At 38.6% G+C, this 25418-nt stretch overlaps 1 protein-coding gene across 4 annotated transcripts in view; it reads left to right on the top strand.

Annotated features, from left to right (window-relative positions):
* The first annotated feature begins 14996 nt into the window (after nucleotides 1–14996).
* LOC128015580 (insulin-like growth factor 2 mRNA-binding protein 2) overlaps nucleotides 14997–25418 on the top strand; it is a 38215-nt gene continuing 27793 nt past the window's right edge. The window contains exons 1-2 of one of the 4 annotated variants that reach the window (XM_052599574.1): nucleotides 14997–15229; nucleotides 15822–15864. The gene's annotated coding sequence lies outside the window, so the exon portion shown is untranslated. Of the gene's footprint in view, nucleotides 15230–15314; nucleotides 15424–15821; nucleotides 15865–25418 lie in introns of those variants that run through there. The other 3 variants (XM_052599520.1, XM_052599528.1, XM_052599553.1) reach the window with 3 other exon arrangements.

Below are 25418 nucleotides of genomic sequence, written 5' to 3'. Positions count from 1 at the left end.
TTCCCCGTGGGTTAAAGGTTTGAAATGTTGCTTAATTACATTTGACTAAAATGCTTGTTTTGAAACATTTAGCATTCTGCCTATGATAAAACTATAATAGCTAGATGTTAAAGTTTGTGAAGGAGGGCAACTGCTAGGAAGATTTTTAGCTGTGTTTATGATCAATATGCATAACAGTGTTACGTAACACAGAGACAGGATGTAATCGCAAGGCGTGTTTATTGACAAACAGCACAAAAGTCAGAAATGCAAGATGAATCACAGGGAAACACAGGTGGGCGGACACAAGGCTGATGGAACGGTGAGACAGGGACTTCGGTGGGCAACGGATGATGGTGCTTGGTCTCGTGATGATCCCTTGAACCTGGTGCGTGTGTAATCCTTGTGACGATGCTCGGTAATCCAGTGCTGGGTGAAGATCCAGGAACGACGACGATACAGGAAGACTCAGGCAGGAACTAGGGACACAGGAACAGGTACGGGAGCACATGAAACACCAGTTACTGAACTTATATAGGAGACAAACAATTGAAACCAGCTGGCGCTGCTGATCATCGCTGATCAGTGACCATGCCCATAGACACACACACAACAGCACGCTAGACCAAAGAGAGAGCGTGAATTCATGAACCGTGACAAACAGTGACTGTAAAACATGTATTTTAGGTATGTAAATTACATTTTCAGTTTTAATATTTGGGATATGGTCATTGCAATACTTTGGGCACTACTTTAACCACCAAGCAACCAGGCCCAAGCCCCTGTCCCCGCCCACACCCACTGTCCCCTTTCTGGAAAACTAAAATATGGTCACCCTATATGGCGTTCATGTCGGGCAGCAAGGAAGTCAACCGGAAGTTGAAGTCGGCTGCGTGCTGCCATCTTGTAGCAGAACTTCACTTGCGTTAGCATTCCCATTAACTCCCATTCATTTTGGCGTCACTTTGACAGCGAATAACTTTACATCTGAGGCGTTTAAAGACTCCGTTTGTCCATTATTTATTTCTAAAGATACACGACAATGTATAAAGGGCTCCATTACCTTCTATGTTATATTATGGCCCCGTAGAAACAGTTTTTGTAAAAAAATAGGCTAACGATTGCGTCATAACCACTCGACTCTCTGTTGCATTACCGTACAGACAGGAGGAGAAGCTCGCAGGCAATTAACTTAATATAGCGTACTGGCGTTACATTTTAAAATACTTTACAAAATAATTAATCAGAATACTTACTCCTGCTCACTCACGCCAAAGAACTCCCTGCTCAAGCTCGCCGTCTCTGCAAGAATAACGATGGCAGTTTGCACGTCGTCAAGCTTCGTTTGAGTCTGTGCGTCAGAAACGGAAGTGCTAAAAAACACTAAAAATGGGCTTCAATTGTCTCAGTTGAGTTCCAATGGGGTCGCTGTGTCCATTTCTTTTACTGTCTATGGTTCATGCATGCACAAAACTATTTGGATGGATGGTACCTCTATGTTTCACAGACACACCCAGAAATGAATGTTGAATTGCTTTGCTTGTTAAGATAATGTAAACCCATGAGGCATGAAAAATTCAAAAGCATATTCATATGTTCTCTTTTCAATAAAATCCATGCAAAAGTTAATTTCAGTTTAGCTGAAAAGTTTAGCTCCGACTCTAATTAGACACACCTGCTTGTGATTTTCTAATGATCCTGAAGACACTGATTAGCAAACTCATGCGTGTTTGATTAGGGTTAGAGCTAAACTTCGCAGGAAAGTGGATCTCGCAAGCCAGATTTGAGGATCACTGGTATAGGATGTACCGAATATTCTTCAGTTTTATGCAAAACAGAAATACAACTAATAGAATATCATGGCGAGAGTGAGCATCACGGACAGTGATGTCATCGACCAGGAAATTATACAGCACCCCAGAATTACAAGCGCATCAGCTTTGACTGTACTGAACTGAAGCGATCCAAGGAGATGCTGAGAGTATGGCAGGACACCGCACCACAACCTGGTAATGCAGGGAATGGAGCGTCCATTCCCTTCGAGGAACTAGTGTTACATACGTAACCCGGGACGTTCCCCTTCAGGAACTAATGCTGCGTGAACTCGCAGTGGGAATGCTTATACCCATGTCCCATACAAGCCAGTCCCAGTAGTGTGGTTAGGAAACACAAGCTGACGAGAGACCCTGTGCCCCAGGAGTAGAGCTAAGATCAAGACTATAAAATCTGACGAATGTGTGCGGTGAGGACCATCCTGCCATATCACAAACATCTTCAAGATCAGCCCCTGCAAGAAGAGCTTTAGAAGCGGCCATACTCCTAGTAGAATGTGCTCGTACAGCCAAAGGTGATGGCTGTCCTGCCGACTCACATGCGAGTGAGATGGCCTCAACCACCCACTTGCTCATCCTTTGCTTAGATGCAGGGCCCCCCTTGTTGGGTGACCCTAAACAGATAAACAACTGTTCTGATTTTCTCCACAGGGCAGCTCTATGAACATGTGCATCTAAAGCCCTCACTGGGCATAGCAAATTGAGTTTCTCCTGGTCAGATGTCAAAAAAGGAGGAGGGCAGAAAGCCTGCAGTATGATAGGTCTAACTACCATAGTAGGAACCTTAGGAACATATCCTGGCCTAGGATGAAGAAAATCCTTAGCCATGCCAGGAGCAAATTCCAGGCACGAGCGAGCCACAGAAAGTGCTTGAATATCTCCTATTCTTTTTAGAGATGAGATAGCAAGAAGAAAAATGGTCTTTAGAGTAAGAAACCTTTCTGACACTTCTTCAATGGGCTCAAAGGGAGCTAGGTAGAGGCCCTCTAGAATAATGGCCAGGTCCCAGGATGGCACCCACGTACATACTACTGGCCTCAGCCTCAAGGTGCCACGGAGGAAGCGAGATATAAGTGGGCATCTTTCCACACCAGAATGGAAGAGTTTCCACCTTGTGGCATAAAGCTTCCTCGTGGCAGGAGCTCTGTAATGGAGGATGGTGTCAACAACCTCAGTCGAGAGACCAGATTCTATGAGCTGGGCCCCCTCAGAGGCCAAGTCCACTGCTTCCAGAGTTCTGGGCAGGGGTGAAGGATCGACCCACTTGCCTGAGAGAGTAGGTCTCTCCTGACTGGTATCTCCAGGGGAGAGCTGTCGAGGAGAGACACTACGTCCGCAAACCATACTCGGGCCGGCCAGAATGGGGCTATTAACAAAAGCGTGAACCCGTCCTGGTGAACCCTCTCCAGAACTCCCGGGAACAGAGCAATCGGGGGAAAAGCGTACAGGCGATGCCTGTACCATGACATCCTACCCCAGGAGGGCTGGGTGGCTGAGAGAGAACCACAGTGGACAGTGTGATGACTCTCAGGAAGCAAATAGGTCTAGCCTGGCATGACCAAAGTGTTCCCACAGGAGCTCCACCACCTCGGGGTCTACCGTGACAAACCAGTCCTCCGACCTGATTTGTGACATGATTTGTTTGTGTGTTAGCATCTTGAATTTGAGCTTCCCTACAGAGTGGTTCAAGAGACACAGATCTAAAATGGGACGCAACCCCCGTCTTTCTCTGGAACGACAAAGTAACTATCCTGACTCCCTGCTGGAGGGAGGAACCTGTTCTATAGGTTCCTCAGGAAAACACTCACCGGGCCCTTCTATGACTGTCCTCAGAACAGCCCTGCCCTCACGAAGACCGCGCCTGAGAGCGTCCCGCCTCGTCCCTCCAGTCTCTCTGTTGCAGTCTCTTTGAGGAGCTACTCGATGGCTAGGGCTGCCCTCGACCAGCAGCCCCAGAAATCTTAACTTTGAGTGGGATAAATTTATAAAAAGTGGCAGACTGTTTCTTCTCTTCCTGGAGTCTCTCAGTGACAGATTGTAATGCATCACCAAAGAAACCGGGGCATTTAAAAGACAGATTTTTCTCTCTCATTCATTTTAGTCTGGTTTATCCATAAATGCCTCTCCGTGGCCATAGAATGGCCAATAGATCTAGCTGTCTCCTTGGTGGCCTGGAGAGAAAGATCAGCAGTCTGCCTGAATTCTTTAATAATATCAGCTGAAATTTCTCCCTGCTCGTTAGCCTCTTTAAGCAGATCAGCCTGATAAGCCTGCATCATAGCCAGGGCGTGCTTGCAGGCTGCCGCTTGGCCAGCTGCCGGGTAAGCCTTCCCCACCAGTGTTGAAGTATTTTTTAAAGGTCTGGTGGGGAGCGCCGGTGCTGAGCTTTTCTACAGCATGGGACAAACATCAATAAGCTCCTCATCAGGGGGAGACCGGAGTGACGAGTCTCCAGCCTCCTCTGTTCCCAGTCTTTCAACATCCAGCTCCTTAGAACTGGACAGCCAATGCTCGGGAACATCATGCTGTGTCTCAACGTGGGGAGAAGTAGCGGCGAACCATGCTTCCACAGCTGGGATAGAGACACTGGATCTCATCGGTGAAGGCCGAGATAGGACGGAGCTCAAAATGGAGCCTGCCTGAGCAGCGGGAAATGTGCATCGAACCGCTTTCCTCAAAGAGCGATTGACGGGAGCGCAGCGTCCTTAAGGGCAGACGCTCACAATGCTCTCAGTAAGCCTCCTTGAGAACTGCATGGGCATGCTGCACTCCTAAACAAGCCACACATAGTTGGTGTGAATCCCCATCCATTAGAAATCGAGTACAGGGGGGAACATACTTTCTTGTATGTTTATAATTTCCTGGTCGATGATGTCATTCTCCGTCACGCTCACTCTCGGCATTGACTGATTTCATTCATGCTTCAGATGCACTACGTTGGGGGCGTTCCCACTGCGAATCCACGCAGCAGTAGTTCCTGAAGGGGAACTATGCCTTACATGGTGGCTCTCCTGGGTGTTGGAGAGCAAGGTCATAAGTGTTGAGCATTGGATGGTTATGAGGAGGAGAGGTGCAATTTCATTGTGACACGCTAGGCTGGGAGGGGATGTTTTTGATTAAAAATTATAAGGATGCATGAATAATAATAATAATAATAATGATATGCACAGATGATTTATAATACAAAATATTCACACTTCACGACTTAAAACATTGGCAGATTGCTGTGCTGTTCAGACTACCAGCCTTCTTGGCTGTCTTGAAGTCGTAATGTTCACACTATGTGACACTATGTAAATGATCCATAACAGGGGGTCACACACTTCACGAACTGACAACAATTCGGTCACCCAATGACTCTATCTCATCCCCAAACCACATTTTGTCACGAAAACACACAACACGAAGTTGAATGGGAATGATGTGAAACAACAAGTGAAATGAGTTATTTGAAAATGAACAACAGGAAGAAATATTGTTTGCGCAATGAAAAAAATTGCTCCATTTCTTGTTTCCAGACTTTTCTTAAAGCCATGTGGCTGCTGCTGCTTTTCTAACCTCAAACCCATGCCTTTCTCTCTCATTGGCTGTAACTCGTTGTGACACCTGAGACGACGTGATGTCCCACAGATGATTTATAATAAACAATTGCTTTATTCCATTTTTTTCCATGGTGACTTTAAAGGGGGGGTGAAATGCTATTTCATGCATACTGAGTTTTTTACACTGTTAAAGAGTTGGATTCCCATGCTAAACATGGACAAAGTTTCAAAAATTAAGTTGTACGTTTGAAGGAGTATTTTTGTTCCAAAAATACAAACTCCCTGTGCTCCCTGTTCCAAAAATACTCCTTCCGGTTTGTCACACGTTTCGGAAAGTTTCTTTCGAGTATGGGTCTGTGTGATGTTAGATGGAGCGGAATTTCCTTATATGGGTCCTAAGGGCACTTCTCCCGGAAGAGCTCTCGTGCGCCCGTAGAGCAGAGCAGAGACATTCACTGACCAGAGCGAAAGAGTTTTTGGTTGCCAGGGCAAGACAACCCTGCACAGATTACCAAAATAAAAAAAACAGCATTAAGTGACCAGTGGATGGAGTTTATTTTTTACAGAGCATCAACAGAGTTGTGCAAGTGTTTTTGTTTGTTCCCTGCATTTCGAAGATGCTTGTTTTACAAACAAGGTCCAGTATGACGCCGGATTTTCAATTCATACCACATAGAGACGTCCTGCTGAAGTGGTTGCTGCTGCTTCTCTTATTCAATTTCAGCCCGTGATCTGATTCTGGATCATAAATATACGGCTGAATCTGACTGTTACCCATGGTTTGTTTTGGATGATGGTTTTCTCCTCACGGTAATGTCACAGTTTCCAGACGCTCTCAACGCAAAAGCCTACTCGCGCTCGTGATTCTTTAGCTCTGCCCACAAGTCACGCCTCCAGCCGCTCGTGTTTTTCCGGAAAAAAAAAACAAAACGGTACAGACTATCTTTCTCTTATAAATATAATAAAACTAACGACTTTTTGGTTGCACTTTATTTTACACTACGTGTACTAACATGTACTTATAGTGTACTTACAGTGTATTTATCTAAGAAAGTTCTGGTAACAGAAGGTAACTACAATGGGGTTGGGTTAGGTTTAGGGGTAGGTTCAGGGTTAGTACCTAGTTATTACATAGTTATTGTAATTACTATAATAAGTACATGGTATGTACATGGGGAACAGGACTGTAAAATAAAGTGCTACTGACTTTTTGGAGATATGAAGGATGCTGTACTACTCTATAGGTACTCAAGATTAACAGGAGATTGAGTGAAAATGAGCACCCCCCCCCCCCCCAAAAAAAAATAAAATAATTATTGTCATTAATTCAGAAGACAGGTCTCCTGAATGGGAACCAATTCTTCCTTCACTAAGAGGATAGAGGACAGAATCAACCAGCAACAACAGCCCTATATGCACCCGCCGGATAACACCGCTGTGGCTGAGGAGCAGGTGAGATTATATGCCAATTAATTACCCAAGCAGTTCACCCAAAATTGGAAATTTGCTGAAAGTGTACGTTCAACAGTTTAAAGTTAATTTCACAATATGTTAAGCGATGGTCTGGAGTCGTGTGGATTACTTATGAATTATTGTGATGTTTTTATCAGCTGTTTGGACCCTCACTCTGATGGCACCCATTCACTCAAGTTATGTAGTGCTAAACTTCCCTGAATTTGTTCTGATTAAGAAACAATATCATATACATATTCAGTGGCCTGAGCAAGTGTACATTTTAAGCAAATTGTAATTTTTGTGTGAACAATTCTATTTCTAATTTCACCTTCAATCAGGAAGATTTGTGTCATGGGTCGCTAGAATAAACTTTTTTTTGCCAGATACTAACTTTTTTTTTTTTTTTTTTTTTTTTTTTACCAGGTTGCAAGATTAATGGAGATGGGTTTCTTAAGAATGGATGCCCAAGAAGCTCTCAGAGCATACAATAATGACATTAACATCACAACAAACTTCTTGCTTCAGTACTAAGACAAAAAAAAAATTGAAAAGGAGAATGAGTTTTTAACTTCTGTAAGATTACTAACTTGAAAGTACTTAAAGGGTTAGTTCACCCAAAATTGAAAATTAGATCAATAATGACTCACTCTCATGTCATTTCAAACCTTTGAGACCTCCTTTCATCTTCAGAACAAAGTTTACGATATTTTAGATTTAGTCCGAGAGCTTTCTGTCCCTCCATTGAAAACGTATATACAGTATACTGTCCATGTCCAGAAAAGGTAAGAAAAACATCATCAAAGTAGTCCATGTGACATCAGAGGGTCGGTTAGAATTCTTTGAAGCATCGAAAATACATTTTGGTCCAAAAATTACAAAAAGTACGACTTTATTCAGCATTGTCTTCTCTTCCGGGTCTGTTGTGAATGCATTCACAACACTACAGTGACGCTGCTGATGTACGAGGCTGCTGTTATCTTTGTTATTGTATTGGGCACACCAGATAACACATCAGCAGCATCGTACATCAACTGTCACAGCAGTCACACTCACAACAGATGGTCTGAGAAGTTAAAACAACTCTGTTGTGCTAAAGTCATCACTTATAAAGGATTCATGTCACAAAAACGTTTAACTTTATACAACAATATGTTGAAGCTACTCTTAAAGCTGCAGTAGGTAACTTTTGTAAAAATATATTTTTTTACATATTTGTTAAACCTGTCATTATGTACATATTAGATAATCTGTGAAAAAATCAAGCTCCTCTGGCTCCTCCCAGTGGTCCTATTGCCATTTGCAGAAAGTCATCTGCTCCCGGTAAAAAAAAAACTATCAGAGCTGCGGTCCGTAACTTTGTTTGTGTTCAAGATCTAGAAAAATGTATATAATAAGCGAGTACACCATGAATCCATTTTCCAAACCATGTTTTTAGCTTGTCCTGAATCACTAGGGTGCACCTATAATAAGTGTTTATATTCGGACTATTTTAGATTGCTTCGGGGGTACCGCGGCGGAGTAACCCAGTACCTTTGTGATTCTTCATAGACATAAACAGAGAGAAGTAGTTCCGGCTACAATGTTCTTCCGCAAGACGCAAGCAGTTCTGTTTATTAACCGCTAGAGCGTCAAAAGTTACCTACCGCAACTTTAAGTAATGGATAAATATGTCCAACTTTAACAGTAAAAACAATTAAACTCTCTGCATCTTTGTTATTTGTGTACAATGCGAGTAAAAGAGGATTCTTAAACCGTGTACCCTTGTCAAGCCATAGATGACAGTGTTTCACTTATTGTACAACACTGAGCTGGAGACAGAATAATACTAGAAAAATTATTGAACGTTTTAAATTATTTTTTTATTATTATTTATTTTTTGTTTGTTTTATTAATTTGACAAAAAGTTTGATTTGAGGTGTATACATAAAAAATGAGAAACTTCAGAAATTAGAAGATAATATTAATTCATTTGACCTGTATATTGCTTTTGAAAATACTTTCCAAAGTAGCTTTCCAAAGTTTTCTGCCTTACAAAATCCAAAGGCAAAAGGAAAAACTCTCTGACATATCTCAAAACTGAAGAAAACATCTGAATTGAACTACATTTTATTTTCGCACAGTGGCTTTTATTCTTTTGAGCTCTAAAGCTGTATTGATACTACTAAAATTTAGTATTGTACTTAAAGTGAATTATATATGATAAGTTGTAGTGCACAGGTTTAAATCAAGTTGTTTTACTTAGTTTGGTGCAATAGTTATAACAGACAGTAAACCTTTTGATTACAGGTCTGTCAGTCCTGACCTTGAAGGACATTCTTGGTTTCAGTGGTCAGAATTCAAAGGTTAATGTGGCTTAGTAAATGTCATGGGATTTGTGAAATTACAATAGCCAGGAATTTTTTGAGAATAAACTCTAGAAAAACAACTTAATTATAGGGGTCAAAGTCATTTATATAATATCTGAATGTCTTGAATCTTTTGCTTTTAAAATTGTTTCCTTTCATTTACACATTTATAGCTGTGCTCTGCGTTTTTTCTTTGTATTTTCATAAATCACTCTGTGGCATAATATTAAGTTTAAATATACTTAAAGGTGCAATGTGTAACATTTACAACAATCTATTAACAGAATAACTATATTTTCAGAGGAGTATAAAGACCTTCCTAAATGAACAGTTATGTTTTTATTACCTTATATTGAGCTATTTCCATCTACATACACCGTGGGTCCCCCTACAGGGAAGTCGCCATCATGTTTCTACAGTAGCCCTAAATGGACAAACGACTCTACAGAGCACGTTTCGTCACTTTGTTGTTTTTGCGAATAAAACACTGACAGTGATGAACAAGTACATTAATATTCACAATAACATTGATTTATTCCTTGATTTACCTTTGTAATTAAATCTCATTGCTCTCTGCTGTCTCGACGACATCTTTACCTCTGTCGGCCACCTAGCTTCTGTAAAGAGAGGGGTGAACGGGGACTGAGCCGTTGGCTGCAATTCTCACCCTCACCACTAGATGCCGTTAAAAATTACACAGTGCACCTTTAAAGGGGGGGTGAAATGCTCGTTTTCACTCAATATCCTGTTAATCTTGAGTACCTATAGAGTAGTACTGCATCCTTCATAACTACAAAAAGTCTTTATTTTTATTATATTTATAAGAGAAAGATAGTCTGTACCGATTTTTCCCGGAAAAACACGAGCGCCTAGAGGCATGACGTGTGGGCGGAGCTAAAGAATCACGAGCGCAAGTAAGCTTTTGCATTGAGAGCGTCTGGAAGCTGTGACACAGATCCAGAGGCTGAAATTTAACAAGAGCAGCATCAGCAAAGGCGTCTCTGTGTGGTATGTACTGAAACTGTATATATTTGCTTAGCGGTTTTGGAAAATGACTTAGTTCCACTTTATGTCGTCTTTTTTTTTTTTTTTTAAGTTGTACATGTGGAAAGTGCAGTTTGATGACAACATCGCATGTTGTTTACTTGATGTGCTTACACGCTGATAGCTAAGTTAACAACACAGAGATATTTGAAGCAGTTTTACTCACCGCATGAGGTTCCAACACACGATCGTGACCCTTTTTCATTGGGACTGCATTATCCTTAAGAAATAAACGATGTGCAAATCCGGCGTCAAACTGGGTCTTGGTTGTAAAACAAGCATCTTCGAAATGCAGGGAACAAACAAAAACACTTTCACAACTCCTTTGATGCTCTGTAAAAATAAACTCCATCCACTGGTCCCTTAATGCTGTTTCTCTTTTGGTAATCTGTGCAGGGTTGTCTTGCCCTGGCAACCAAAAACACTCTTCTTTTGTGACTTTTCGCGACGCTCTCGCTCTGATCAGTGAGTCTGTGCTCTCAGTGCGCTGCTATACGGGAGCGCGCGCTCTTCCGGCAGAAGTGCCTTAGGACCCATATAAGGAAATTCTGCTCCATTTAACGTCACACAGACCCATACTCGAAAAAAACTTTCCGAAACTTGTGACAAACCGGAAAAGGTTTTTTTGGAACAAAAATACTCCTTCAAACGTACAACTTAATTTTTGAAACTTTGTCCATGTTTAGCATGGGAATCCAACTCTTTAACAGTGTAAAAAACTCAGTATGAATGAAATAGCATTTCACCCCCCCTTTAAGTAATTTAGGTAAGCTACTTCAGTCCACAGGTTACATACACTCTGATTTGGAGGAATGAATGTAAAGCAATCACAATATTCCTATTCATGTATTTGGCCAAATATCAGAGGCAGGAATGCAAAATGGTTCTGCTTAAATGTGGAAGATGTTTTTTTTGTTTTTGTTTTTTTGTCATATAATATTGTATACAGAACTGCAAAGAGCTCCAATGAGATGACCTCTTCCATGTGGCAGGATGTTTTTACTAGTTCATTACTAGGCTGCTATGCTGAGTTTCATCTTCAGTCAGTTATTTTCCCCACAAGCACTTTGTTGCAGCTAACGTTCTTTAAAGTATTAAAAGAGTGCCACATATGTTGTGAAACCCGCCAGTCTAACATTGAAGATATTTTCTACAGCTGTTCAGGAAGTTGACGGATTGGCACCACCTGGTGGCCTTATAGTATCCATTCACTGCCAGAACCTTTCATCTGTCGCATATTCCACTGACCTCCTGTTCTAAGTAGCATTGCATTGTTAAAGTGTCAGGATCACTCTTATATTAGTCACTTTGGATACAGTAACATACGCTGTATCCTGGTTCACCTACTTATACAACTTCCTAAAAGTGTGTACTCTTTTTGAGAAAAAAAAGGTACTTTTGAATGTGTAGCAGAAGAGATAAGCTTTTGACCATGTCATAAAACCGCACTCTGTCGCAGTTATGTTCATTCTGATACCATAATCCAGCCTGTCAATCATCCTGTCACGGTGAACATCCTAAGAGACTCCACATTTTATTTTGTTAAAATTACAGTACTCAAACAATACTTCATTTTGTATTGGAAAGAAAACATATGTAATTGTTGTCCGTGGCTCTTTGGACAGAGTATTCATGAATTCTGCACATTGCTGCGTGAGCAGAGGCTGCTAACAAGGCATGACAGAGGAGAAAATAATTATTGCGACACTGTTGTGCAGCATGTTGCTTCAGGACTTTTCACTTGAGTTGTACATGCAGTTTCTGCTAAGGAACGGTGGCCAACAAGTGCATGTTAAAATGAGAACAAAAAATAATTTCTCCAAATGTACATGATTTTGGACTACCAGTCTAATGGATGTTGTTTATCTGCTTTAGCTTCGATATTCAAATCCTTTTCAGGGCATCTCTAACCAACCATCAGTCTCACAAACATCCAGCTGTCACAGTCACTATCTCCATTCATCAATTCACACTAGTTCTAACTTTCTCCATAACAGGATTTTTATTTATTTATTTGTTTATTTATTTATTTATTTTTGCCCGTTTTAACTGCTAAATGTTGTTTTGTTCAGTAATATGAGGCAGTATTTTTTCAATTAGAAAAAAATGTACTTCTCTTTACCAGAATTTGCAGTTCACAAGCATAGTTACTAGTTGTTGTCCATCAGTCTCTGCAAGTTAAAGGACATTCATGTACAGTAGATGCATTTGGTGCTTCCGGAGATCAGTCTTAACAATCCAAATGCCAAATGGAAAGATTCTCATAAAATAATAGCCACTCTGCTCTATATAAGAAATAGGAAAAAGCAAGGAAAACCTTATTATATTATAGGTTATCATATGATACAGGTCAACAAGCCTTTAGGCAGCAAAACAACATTTATATACAGTCTGTAAAGTACAGTGTGTGGAATTACTGGATTTTATTTATTTATTTATTTATTTATTTATTTATTTTTGCTCATCCTCATCAAACTTTATGAAATAAAACTTGACCTAAGTTTCTCATGTAAATATATTGCAAGCTTATATTGATATAAACAAACCCTACTTTAAACAAAATTTTATATAAAAAATGAAACTTTTTTTTTTTTAAAAGGTTTTGTATTTATTTATTCATTGACATTTGAAAGTAGTTTCAAAGAAAACTCTAAACCAGAGTTTTTTTAATACTGTAAGAAAATGTCTTGATGAGCATACATTTTGATTTTTAGTTCCATAGCAAACATACCAAATACATTTCGATAGACAATTTTTTTTTTAAATCATAAAACATATGCAACAAAAATATATACAATTTAAATAGTTTGATAAGGCAAATTTCTTAATATGGTTGGGGTTTTGAGTGTTGTGCTATTCATTACATATTTACTACAAAGTATGATCACTATGACACATTGTTTCAACATTTACTTGTTTCTCAAAAGTCTGTGATTTTGAGTAAGGTCAGTTTGTATTTGACTATCACTAGTTATTTTGAAAGATTAAAAGACTGTATACAGCATGACAGCAATAATATCAGCAAAGATATTACTCATTGAATAAAACATAATGCCTCTTAGTGCTAATATGCATTTTTCCATAACCTTATAATCTTACCTCTTCTGCACAATGGTAAAGATAGAAACTTCAGCATAACAGAAAATATTTCAAATGTCAAATATAACTGAACATTAAACATTACTATATGTTACCCTTTACTCAAAAACACATAAAGTAGCTCTGAATTTCTATATTTATTCTCAACATCCAGCCAAATGCAAAGCATGCTGGGAACTAACAATCACGCCTAATTAAAACGGCAAAATGGTAATTCACTTCAAATACACAAAAACACAATTTTTTTTCAGTTTAATCAGTTCCTTAATTCAAGCCTAAAATGGCTTATGTTTCCTTAAATAATAATAATAATAATAAAATAATAACAAAACATATCTCTTTGTGAAAAATTCTCAGTATTTTCTATACAACACTGAACCACAATTTCAAATAAAATATACACACTATTTTAAATTACCACCTTAATTTTTTTTAAATAAAAATTAGAAGACCCATGGTTCATTTTTTTACAGTGTTGAAACAGGCGTAAGTCTCTGCCCCTCTACTGGACTATTTAGGTTCCTTATTTATTTTCGTCTCCTTACAGTTTAACTTCTTTGCTCTTGGCTATGTGCACTCATATTTACAAGTGGTCAGAATAGTCGTGTTAGGATAACATCTACACAAACATTCAATAAAGAAATGTTAATATTTCTGAATGTTTACATACATTTCTAAACTATAGGCGATATATACGACAACACAAACACTAGGGGGCAACAGGTATCAGTACACCAACTGATGGAGGCCTAATGTAATGGATGATTACAAAACATTTTTGCGGCTTTGTTTAATTCTTAGTTAAACATATATTACAAGAACTGTGTCAGGCGATACTATAGTAATAATTACGAAAAATGCATGCACTAATATACTGGCATTTTAATACAGGCTAATGTCATGAATATTTTATACTTTCACGATAAAATTCAGTCTCAGTCAATTTAAATAGCCATACCTGAACTGTAAATATTGTCATTATTTTTTCAAGATATAATAATAATTTTTACAATACAAGACTGAATTCAGATTTAAAAAAAAAAAATTTTTTTATTGATTGTCATTTTCTGTCATAAAACTATACAGCAAAATAAAGCAGCAAATTATTCAAAAGTGCAACTACATAATTTGTTACATGATGGAAAATTAAGTAGTTCACTAATCTATCAATATACAAAAGATTAAAGTAATGCATGCAATGAAATGTAACGCTTCAGGTTTTCCACCCTGTCATTGGGACACTCATGTTCGTTCAATTTCTGTAACAAAATTGAAGAGAAATATAAAAATAAAGAGGAAATTAAGGGTGCACTTTAGAAAATTACTCAAATCTACTCAAAGTCACAGTCATTCAAGATGTTGATGGACAACGCTAAATGGTTACATTACAGTGTTATTATGAAATTTATTTTGAATAATTTATTAAGAAAGAAAGAAAGAAAGAAAGAAAGAAAGAAAGAAAGAAAGAAAGAAAGAAAGAAAGTCACATTGTAAATAGCTGTCATAAATTACAGTAATTGATCAGCAAATCTAAATGTATATTAATTCTATTTGAAAAGGTTAAATCGAAAGCACTTCTGGTTTTTATTTGATCTAGCTGAGAGTTTCAGTTTGACAGAATGGGGAGGCGCTATGAAGTAATGCTTTACGGTGAAGAAGGACAATAGTTCTGATTGGACAGAGTCCATGTACCGTCGTGAAGCCAGCCCCTCCTCTACTACCGTGAAACGACGCGAAAATCTTATTAACCACGTGAATATATAAGCGAACAAGTTCTTTCCACGCTTTTCAGTTATCCGCATCCAGAGGAATGGTTTTATTTCATAGCATACGATGCAGTTTGGATATTTCCGCCTTGTCACGGATTTCCCGCAGAATTAATTTTCTGTAATATCTTGGTGAATTTATTTTAAAGACTTCACAAGGCGAAACGGTATGTTTATGGGTTTGCCAAGTTGGTGCAACATCTGATTATGCTTTTACGAGGTGGATTGTGATAAGGTTCTGTGGGGTTGAAGAATACATGATAATATAGTTCAGCTTGTGATTGCATGGATCCTTTCTGTTAACGCAGCCCAATATAAGAAATCATTCAATTGAATTTCGAATATCAACAGGCTGTCAAGAGTAAGTCACTTAAATAGTAGCCTAAGTATATATCGTTTAAGGTCTATTTTAAAGGAAAGACGTCCAGATGAGCCAGTTTAAGTGGGAGGGAACAGTTTTGTTTAGCTTGGCACCCTTGTTCATTTTGCGCCCGTTTCTCAAAATGATACTGAGTATTGGAGATGGTCGTTTTTTGTAACCTTTATTCTTAAAATTGGTTGAACAGAAAATGTTCATATATTTTTATCATCTGAACTAGACGTGTGTGGAATTACAGGGTATATATATATATATATATATATATATATATATAGAGAGAGAGAGAGAGAGAGAGAGAGAGAGAGAGAGAGAGAGAGAGAGAGAGAATGTTTCTGGCCCTTTTTACTACTGTTAAGTTGTCTGCTCTGTTGTTTTCTCAGGGAATTGCACAGGAAGGTGTTCAAGGTTTCCCAGAAACTTAAGGTATTTTTCTGCTTTTTTTTAATAACTAGTTAATTGCTTACTTTTCGGCTCCACTGTGCGTTTAGAGTTGTCTGTATGATCGTGTGGGCCTAATCTTACTTGTTTATATCCTAAGTTGTTATCATTTAACGGGAAGTGTTGTTTTGCTCATTCGATCAAAACATATGTAATAGCTTTTTTTTTTTTTTTTTTTTTTTTTTTTTTTTTTTTTAGGGAAAACATTATAATATTCAGCCTTTATGAATTAGTTTAGTAATTTAGAGATTACATCTAGAGGCGTGCAGAATGTCACAATTAAGTCAAACTTCCTGTTTAGTTAGAGTGCTTTGGCCATTGTGTCAGAATAATTGTGTCATGTTGATTTCTGACTTAATTGTCTCTCAGAAATGTTACAGTTTATGGAAAAAATATCTAATGGGCATAGACTTGAAATGCCATATAGGTGAGTTTCTCTGAATACAACTTTATACTTTATTACTTTATAATTACTTTATTCAGTACAACACTCTCCAAAAGAGTATCGCAGTTAATTTTTAAGTGTTTTTTATTTTTTTATTTTTTACATCTAATGTAAATTAGATTGGATATGTAAAAACACATGCCGAAGTGCTTGAATAGCAGTTAAAGGTCACTGCATAGAGCACAACCAACTGACCAACTTTACATTCTTCCTGTTTGGCCACCCTCTAGTTTTATGCAAATGTGTTTCTACACAGACAACTTTTTTTTAAAAGAAAGCTTGTAGCAAAGCACATACTGTGCACTTATACTTCCACTTTTAGTTGCATTAAAGTGGTTGTTTTTAAATAAATTATACATGTGTTACTTTCACTATGTACATTATACAAGCATATTATTATAATATACACAAAGATTATTTGCATATTGATATCTTCCACTGTGGTTTGTTGCAAATGATTGTGATTTCCCCAAAAAACGTCAATGTTTTAAGAATAAAATCTTAAATAAAAACTCTAATTGAAATCAAAATTCCAAAAAGTAATGTCAGCATTCATTTGATCACAAAGGAGCCACTCAGCTTTTCAAGTGATAATATTTAAGTAATAATTAGGCTAAATGATAATGAACTTTTTTCTTTTTTTGTTTGAGTTCAAACATGATAACATTTATGTAGTTGATAATTATGTATTCTCAACTATTTAAACAAGTTTATTTTCCAGTGTAAGTACTTACAAGCACTCATGATGTAAATATTCCAACGGACTAAAAACACATCAGATAGCAAACTACTGTAAATCAATAAACTAAAAAAAGCGTAACCTAAAATGGTAACATCTGTATTAACTGGTCTGACTCAAGACAGAAATTAACCGACATTCTTTTATACCAACAAAACTACGTTTTATTGGTTAAATTAAGTAGAACTTGCTAACAGTAGCAGGTCATCAGTTTTGAATCATTTATTCAACCCCAACTGTGTTGCTAATCATTACAAAATTATTTGCAAAACTAGTGCTTGAATTTGAGGATATATTAGCTGTTGATTTATGTAACTTATATATTTGTTGTTCGTGTAGTAATTTTTCTAAATGTTCACATGTAAAACAAATATTGTACATTTGAAAAGGCAGCGTTTTCTGTACTAAAGGCTATTTGTGTTCGATGGTGATAGAAGATTAAAATATAGAGACCCAGGGTTTTGTAGATTTAGGAGAGCTTATAAATAGTAATTTAGTCAAAATCAAAGACAGCCTTTTAACAGCTTTAAGAGTGATTATCAACAACGTTTGACAGAATCAGTCAGTTCTAAATGTAATAAGTATAAATTTAAACACATCTTAAAAATACATTAAATAAAATTAATAAAGATAATGCAGTTATAGAATTTTAGGGTAGTCTTTGTATTTTTGTGAAGCTGTTTATGATTGTTTGAAACATTATTTGTTATAGGTCTCAATTTCCTGGTTCTTTAATTCTTTAGTAAATTAGATTTATATGATGTTATTCAACAGATCTGTTTATTTGTGTGTCAAATTGTCTTTCTTTTGGAAACAACACAAAACAAAAAAAGAACTGGCCAATTCTTTCTATACTTTTAAGGGAAAATATACAGACTAAATGTAAATTAAAAGTTAAAATCATGTCATTAATTTCATTAAAAAAAAAGAAAGCTCATCAAAGTTCCTGGAACAAAATAATTGGGTGTTTCTGAGGAGGGAGCTTGTTTTTTGTATGCGTTTGTGTGCAAGTGCTTTTTCGGCATTACTTTTGATTAAAATTGCATAGAGAAATATGGTAGTTCAAAGACAGTGGATTGTTTGTGTGTGTGTGTGTGTGTGTGTGTGTGTGTGAGCTCTTGTTTTTGTGACATATCAGGACACAACTCTGTATTATTACATGGGTATGACACAGGTATTACAAGGAGAGGGTGACTTATGAGGACATAACCTATGTCCCTATTTTTCAAAACGCTTATAAACCATACAGAATGAGGTTTTTTGGGAAAGTAAAAATTCACAATGTTTCCTGTGAGGGTTAGGGTTAAGTGTAGGGTTGGTGAAGGGTGATAGAATACACAGTTTGTACAGTATAAAAGCCATTACGCCTATGGGATGTCCCCACTTTTCGCAAAAAACTAACGCGCACGCGTGTGTGTGTGTGTGCGTATGTGTGTGTGTGTGTGTGTAACCAGAGCCAAGAAGATCATATGCCACACTGTGAACAGGGCTTTGGTTCTGTCACCCTGTCATCTGATGCACAGGAATTCTGTCACAGAACACATTGAATGTACTGTTGTAGTTATCAAGCTTAGAATAGCAGATACAGAGCAAGAAAATGTTTTTAATATATATATATATATATATATATATATATATATATATATATATTAGTGGTGGGCATAGATTAATTTTTTTTAATCTAGATTAATATCACTGTGATCTTGAAATAAATCTAGATTAATCTAGATTAAATGGCTCATTCGAATTCTGAATATGTGTGTTACCCAAATAAAATTAACAAACAGTAAGTCTTTGAGAAGGGGTTTATCAAGCTAGGTGGTGCATTAGAAAAGGGGCTCATCTCCTGTTTCCAAAATGCATCACAAATAGGGGTGGGCGATATCTCGATATTTAAAATATATTGAGATATTTTTTAAACACGATATGGATTTTGCCATATCGTATATATCGATATATTGTTTATATTTAATTCTGATTCCGCCACTTTGCTGTGCTCGCCCCCGCTCGCTCGCCCCCCGCCTCTTTGCTTTTGTCCCCCCTCCCCTCGCGTGTAGAGAACTAGTCAAAAAAAAAAAAAAAAAAGGACAACTGGTTCCATTAATATTGAGATACTTCGGTTTTAAGGCGTTGGGCGAACAGCAGGCAGTCTACTGTAGGGCCCTTTGATTTCCGCGATGCAGAAAACGTGGACGGAATCGCGGAATCCAGTCATAAAAACGGAATTTACAGTTTAACGCGGAATGTCATGGAATTTGTCAAATTTTGAATGAATTAAAAGTAGGTCATGCACTTACATCAAATTGCGATATGGACTAATATCTGCAAATATTAACCCGGAAAAGTCTATTTAAATATGAATCCTGCATGTTCTGCGTGTCTGTGTTAATGAATGGCGCAGAAGCGCATCTTCATTCATTACGGAAGCGTGCGTGATACTTGCGCTGATTTCAGCGTCTTTCCTCTAACTAAATAAATATGAGAACATCTCCAGAACTGCACTGAGAGTCACTTCATGAGCATCTGACAGTTTGATTTGAGTAAAACTAGCTCATATCACATCATAGACTGCAGTATCACATACACAGAACTGTAAAATAAAAGTATTTGCTAGAAATCTATTACTATTTTTCAGCAGAATGTACATAGCCCACTACTACTACTATTAAAATGAAACGAACATAATTTTTTAAGGAATAATCACACAACATTTCTTCCATGTTTTATTTTTAATAGTAAGTCCCCTTTGTTTACCAAAAAAAAATTAAAGTTTGCTTAATTTTAAATAATGAAAAGATAAATTACATGAATGTTTTATGCCTTGGTTTGATAACCAGAAAAATGTAAATACACAGAATTTCTGAAGGGAAAAAAAACATTTCACATAAGGCTATTTTAAGATTTTAAGAGAGTGTTTTTTTATGCATTTAAATAATTACACATGCTAAAACACAGAATTAGGTAACAATAAAACATATGGTGAAGAAAAAAAATAAAACGTTTCATAGGGCCCTAAACATTTAATATTTGGCATATTTGTTTTTGCAGTAGTTTTTGGGGGGTTATATTTCCTGTAAAGATATCGAGATATATATTGTAAATCGAGATATAGCAAAATATATCGAGATATATTTTTTGCTCCATATTGCCCAGCCCTAATCACAAAGTGCTTGAAGAAGCTGTAAACTAATTCCACATTGCACAAGGTGCAAACAACCTTACGCCTGTTTCAAACCAATGTTTAAGTTTTTTTCAAATTTGTAGGTGTCAAGGTACAGAAACCAAATAATTAATTGTAAAATAGCACTGGATAGTCTTCAATGTAAAAATGAAATATACAATCAAACCTACATTTATTCAGACACCTTCAACATTTCTCACATTATTAAAGTTTTGTTATATATAGAAAAAATTATATCTGGTGTCTGAATAATTTTTGGTTTGACTGTTAAAACTACAAAGTAATTCAGTCAAGAGCAGTGAGTGATTTTCTTTCATTTTCTTGGATTAACATTACAGCAGCCATTAGCTAAATTAGGCGTGGTCACTTTAAGAGACGATGAACGCATCCAATATAATACACATTCCATTTTTTTCCTCAACTGTTTACTTTCACTTAAGAAATAACTGACAGTTTTTTCGAGCCTAATTTCCAAGGTGGATATTTTGACATATTTTGTATGCATTTGTCGGCACAAGAGCAAAAATAAGTAAATTCCGTGTTCAAGCGTTTTGAGACGCCTTTGACCATGGGCCCTGAAGACCAGAACACCGCGAGTACTGAATTGGGCTCTTTCACATCTTTTTGTTTGTTCAAACTGCAATTTGTATTTGTTTGTTCAGGTGCAGAAGGGACTTCGAGAAGAACTTTGCAGAAGAGAGCTCAGTTCAGTGTCGCTGTCCGTGATACGCGGCTCTCTCTCTCTCTCTCTCTCCGCACCGAACACAGCGCGCGAGTAACCAGCTACTCTGTTCAGCTTTTCCACGTTTTGTGTTTGGATGCTTTAAGGTTTAAATCGACAAGCGGTACGGCTTAAAAACCTGTTAAAAGATAAGCTTTCGTGACGATGCGCAGCAGTGGCCTGTCAACTGTCCTAAGCATCTTTTTAAGCTGGCCTCAGCCAGTCGGTCATATAAAATATCAAGGTGAAAGTCATCAGAGCTTGCTTAGTATAGACCCAGCTCCCAACCCAACTTTGAGAATAGATTAACACCGATAACGGCCCACCACTAATACATGTATGTATGTATATATATATATATATATATATATATATATATATATATGTATATATATATTGTGATGGGGTGAAGAAGCACACGACACGAGGATCAATGTAAGTTCCCCGAAGGGTGGATTTTATTGAGGTGATGTGGGGAAAAATAGCCAACGTGAGGGGTTTCCGGTGCTCAGTGCTCAGCCTTCTAGTCCTCCTTTGGTGCGCAGTGCTGTGTGGGTCCGAGAGGTCCGTGTCTTGAGGGGAAACACAGAGAATGGTTAGCCGAGTCTTCTGGAGACATCTCTCACCTCTGTGTTCGACGACGCTGCTTATAAAGCCCGTTTCCAATAGGCTGCAGGTGTGACCGCTCAGCCCGTAATGAGCAGGTGCAGGTGTGTCTGCTCTGTTTCCAGGGCGACACTGATGAGTGCTCGGGACTGGCGTGACACTCAACCCCCCCCAAGCGTCGTCCTGTCCCTGTGGAGACGCGGGGAAATGGGGTCGAATGAGTTCCGACAGCACCTTCTGAAGCTGCTCCAGGTCCGCTGGAAGGTGGCGGGTGCCCCATGCAGGCCGAAGGGTAGGACCCGGTATTGCCAGTGGCCATTAGGGGTCGAGAATGCCGTCTTCGGCTTGGTCTGCTCCGTTAGGGGGACCTGCCAGTTGCCTTTGGTGAGGTCAAGAGTCGAAATATACCGGGCCCTCCCTAGGCGATACAGGAGTTCGTCCACCCACGGCATTGGGTAACCGTCAAACTCCGAGACTTCATTCAGGCGGCGCAAATCGTTACAGAACCGGAAGGTGCCGTCTGGCTTTGGGACCATCACAATAGGGCTGGACCAAGGACTGCGTGATGGTTCAGTGGTTCCTAACCTCAACATCTCCTGTACCTCCTCCTCAATGGCATGGCGCCGAGCCTCCGGAACATGATAGGGCCGCTGCCGGACGATCACTCTGGGTGCTGTGCGGATATCGTGTTTGAGTACGTGGGTCCGCCCTTGGCTGGGGAGAGAACACATCGGTGAACTGACTGACCAGGCGTTGCATCTCTGAATTTTGGGCGGCCGAGAGGTGGGGGTCCATGTCCACAGCCACCGGAGGTCGCTGAGTGAGGGCTGCAAGCTGGGGCCCGGTCCGGTCCCGACCCATCGCTTCAGAAGGTTCACGTGGTACTGTCAATCTTCTTCCACATCTCCCGGACATGCTCGATGGTGGAGTGGTGGACTGCCGGCTGCTGTTTCCAGGCTTTGGCCGTGGGGCTGTCTGCCAAAAAGGAGCTCAAAAGGGGTGAACCCGGTGGATGCCTGGGGTACTTCCCAGATGCCGAAGAGGACATAGGGCAGCATCTTGTCCTCAGCAACCACCCGCCGCAGCATTTGCTTCAGGGTCTGGTTGAAGCGTTCGACCAGGCCGTCCAGGAAATTTGTGCAGCAGAGCCAGATAACGAACGTACATGCCCATTGCCGGAGCGTTTCTCAGGCGGTATTAAGAGATTACATGGATGAAACCCATCTCCATTCATCTTTCTCTGTCTCAGCATCCATTAACATCTCTTGTGGTGGTTTCTGGACATTGTGCATGGCATTAGTAGTCCATCAGGTGTTTACAATCTCTTTCTGTATCCATCTCTCTTTAGACACACACACACTAGGGCTGCACGAAGTGTCGTTTAAGCATCGACATCGCGATGTACAAATCCACGATAGTCACATCGCAGGATGTGCGATGTAGGCTGTCATAGTTGCTCCGTTATTCATGAACCGTACGGGCCAGCTGCTCCCCGGCCCTTGACGAAATTGATCTGCGGATTAATTGCACAGCTTAACCATCATAGAGTGAAAGTTTATCATTTGCATGTGTCTTTAAGTCCTGTAATTTTTAACAGGGCAGAGAGAGAAAGAGCACGGGAGAGCGCGTGCTAGAGAGAGAGAGAGAGAAAGAGAGAGCACGGGCGAGAGAGAGAGAGAGAGAGAGAGAGAGCAAGCGAGCCCCGGCCGTACGCTCACCGTCTTCAAACAACACGAGCGCTGTCTTGCTCTCTCTCCCTCGCGCATATTAATCAATTGACACAATGGTGTCGATGTTTAAATCATTTAAAATGAAAATTAAGAAATTTCAAAATTTTTATTAGATTTCATATCGCAATATATATAGCAGAAAAATTAAATATCACAATGTAATTTTTCCCCAATATCGTGCAGCCCTAACACACACACACACACACACACACATTGTCTTGATCACATTCAATGCTCTTGCCCCGTACTGTACCTAGACTGAGTCAACACGGATGTCTTGGGGATGGTGCAAGAGTTGCCATGGTAACCACATAGCTGGAGAGTATGGAGGTATAGGGAGTTTGGCTGGGGCTTTTGTTATGGGTGGAGTATGTGAGTCTAGAGCAACACAATAGCCCACTGAGACCAGCTCACAGGAGATGGAATTTAGTGGGAAAATTGTGATCTATAAGCACTGTGAGAAACATTGGCAAGCAGAAATAATAACGTGCTGTGAAAGCAATGTGAAAGGAACACTCCCTATCTGCTGATGGGTGTCGGCTGTTCAACGGGTTAGGTAGCATGTTTAAGAAGATTGAGTGTTCATTTCTAGCTTTATCCAAAATAAATACTGAAACTACTGTTTAAATATAAAATACACTTCATCCTGTTCAGAACTTCATGTACTATATACTTCTTGAGTGTCAGTGAAGGTTTCTAGCCTCAGTGTGAAAAGATGGATGTCAGAATCATGTTCTAAAATGTCTCAAATATAAAGAAGATCCTGGAAAACCAAACACTGTGCAGGACCTGGAGGACCTTTCTGAATAACTGTAGGCAGTTTTCTGACAAACAAGGCAGTAATCAATTGATGACACTTTGAAATTCAAGAAAAAAGAAAAAAAAGAAAGATAGAAAATAATAATAAAAGAAATGTGTGGATCACTATTTCCATAGCACTGTATATGTATGAATGTTTAATGGATGTGTTCAATAAATATGTAAATAAATGTGTGTGAGAGAGGTTTTTTTATTCAATCCAGAAACCACACATAACATATATCACATATATTTCACTGCAGTTCGACAACCAGTCAGTATTTACACTGACTGACAAGCCTTGAGTACACAATAACTGATGTGCGACGGAAATTATGACTTGTCTTGCACGTCATGAAGTTAGTCTTATCTCTTAAAAGAATTCATTAAATTGACATTTGCAATGTTTTACTTTCTTGAATCCACCTTTGGAAATTGCAGTTCAGTTATCCACTGACCATCTGCCCTGTGACAAGGATACTGAGTAACAAAGGTCATTGTGTTGCCACTGTTTCGGAGTTGGTATTATAAATGTGGAAGCTACGCTTCAGTGAAATTAAGATACTACTCCCTAAAAGTGACAACTTCCGTATACAAGTGTTGTAGTGTTCCTTTTGCAGTGACGGAACAATGCAGACATTCAGAAATGGATGGTCATGTGATTTATTTGCTTCTATTATTTCTAACAATTTCTTGTATTTTGTTAACAAGAACCAGTTCACCATTCCCAGCATTGATGTTTTGTAAATTGAATCAGTCTTATCACGTGCATTTGTATGCTGTTCTGGAATGCAAACCTTTGTGCTGGTCTGTAACTTGTTCTAACAATCATATTAGAAGAATCACTCATGGTTTTACTCGGGCACTCTGTATCTTCAATGGCACGACAAAATACATTTTATTTTTCCTGACTGATGAGTTTTTTGTTTGAATGAAAAATGCAGTGTACCATGAAAAAAAAAAATGAACACAATGCACCTTTTTACTTCATTGTCTTCACTGGCTGCACTCATGAACAGACATACCTGTCAAGTTTTAAATGCATTTTTGTATTTTAAAACACAAGCTTATAATTTGCTCAAAGCAATTTAGTTAGAATTAATGAATTAATGTCTGAATCTCTAATTCAGCCTCAAGTCTTGCTTTCCGGTTTGACCTCAAGTCAGAATTTCCAGTTAAGCAAAAAGGTTCATAAATCTTCCATTAATAAATCTTCCATCTAATAAATAAAAAAAAAAAAAAAAAAAAACATCAATGATTGGTTAATGTTTTTTTAATATGATATCAAAATAAAACTTCAAATATAGTACCAAAGTAAT

The sequence above is a fragment of the Carassius gibelio genome, chromosome A1, assembly GCF_023724105.1.
Source record: "Carassius gibelio isolate Cgi1373 ecotype wild population from Czech Republic chromosome A1, carGib1.2-hapl.c, whole genome shotgun sequence".
NCBI lineage: Eukaryota > Metazoa > Chordata > Actinopteri > Cypriniformes > Cyprinidae > Carassius > Carassius gibelio.
The sequence above is the reverse complement of the archived record's forward strand: the minus strand, read 5'-3'. Positions and strand labels throughout refer to the sequence as shown.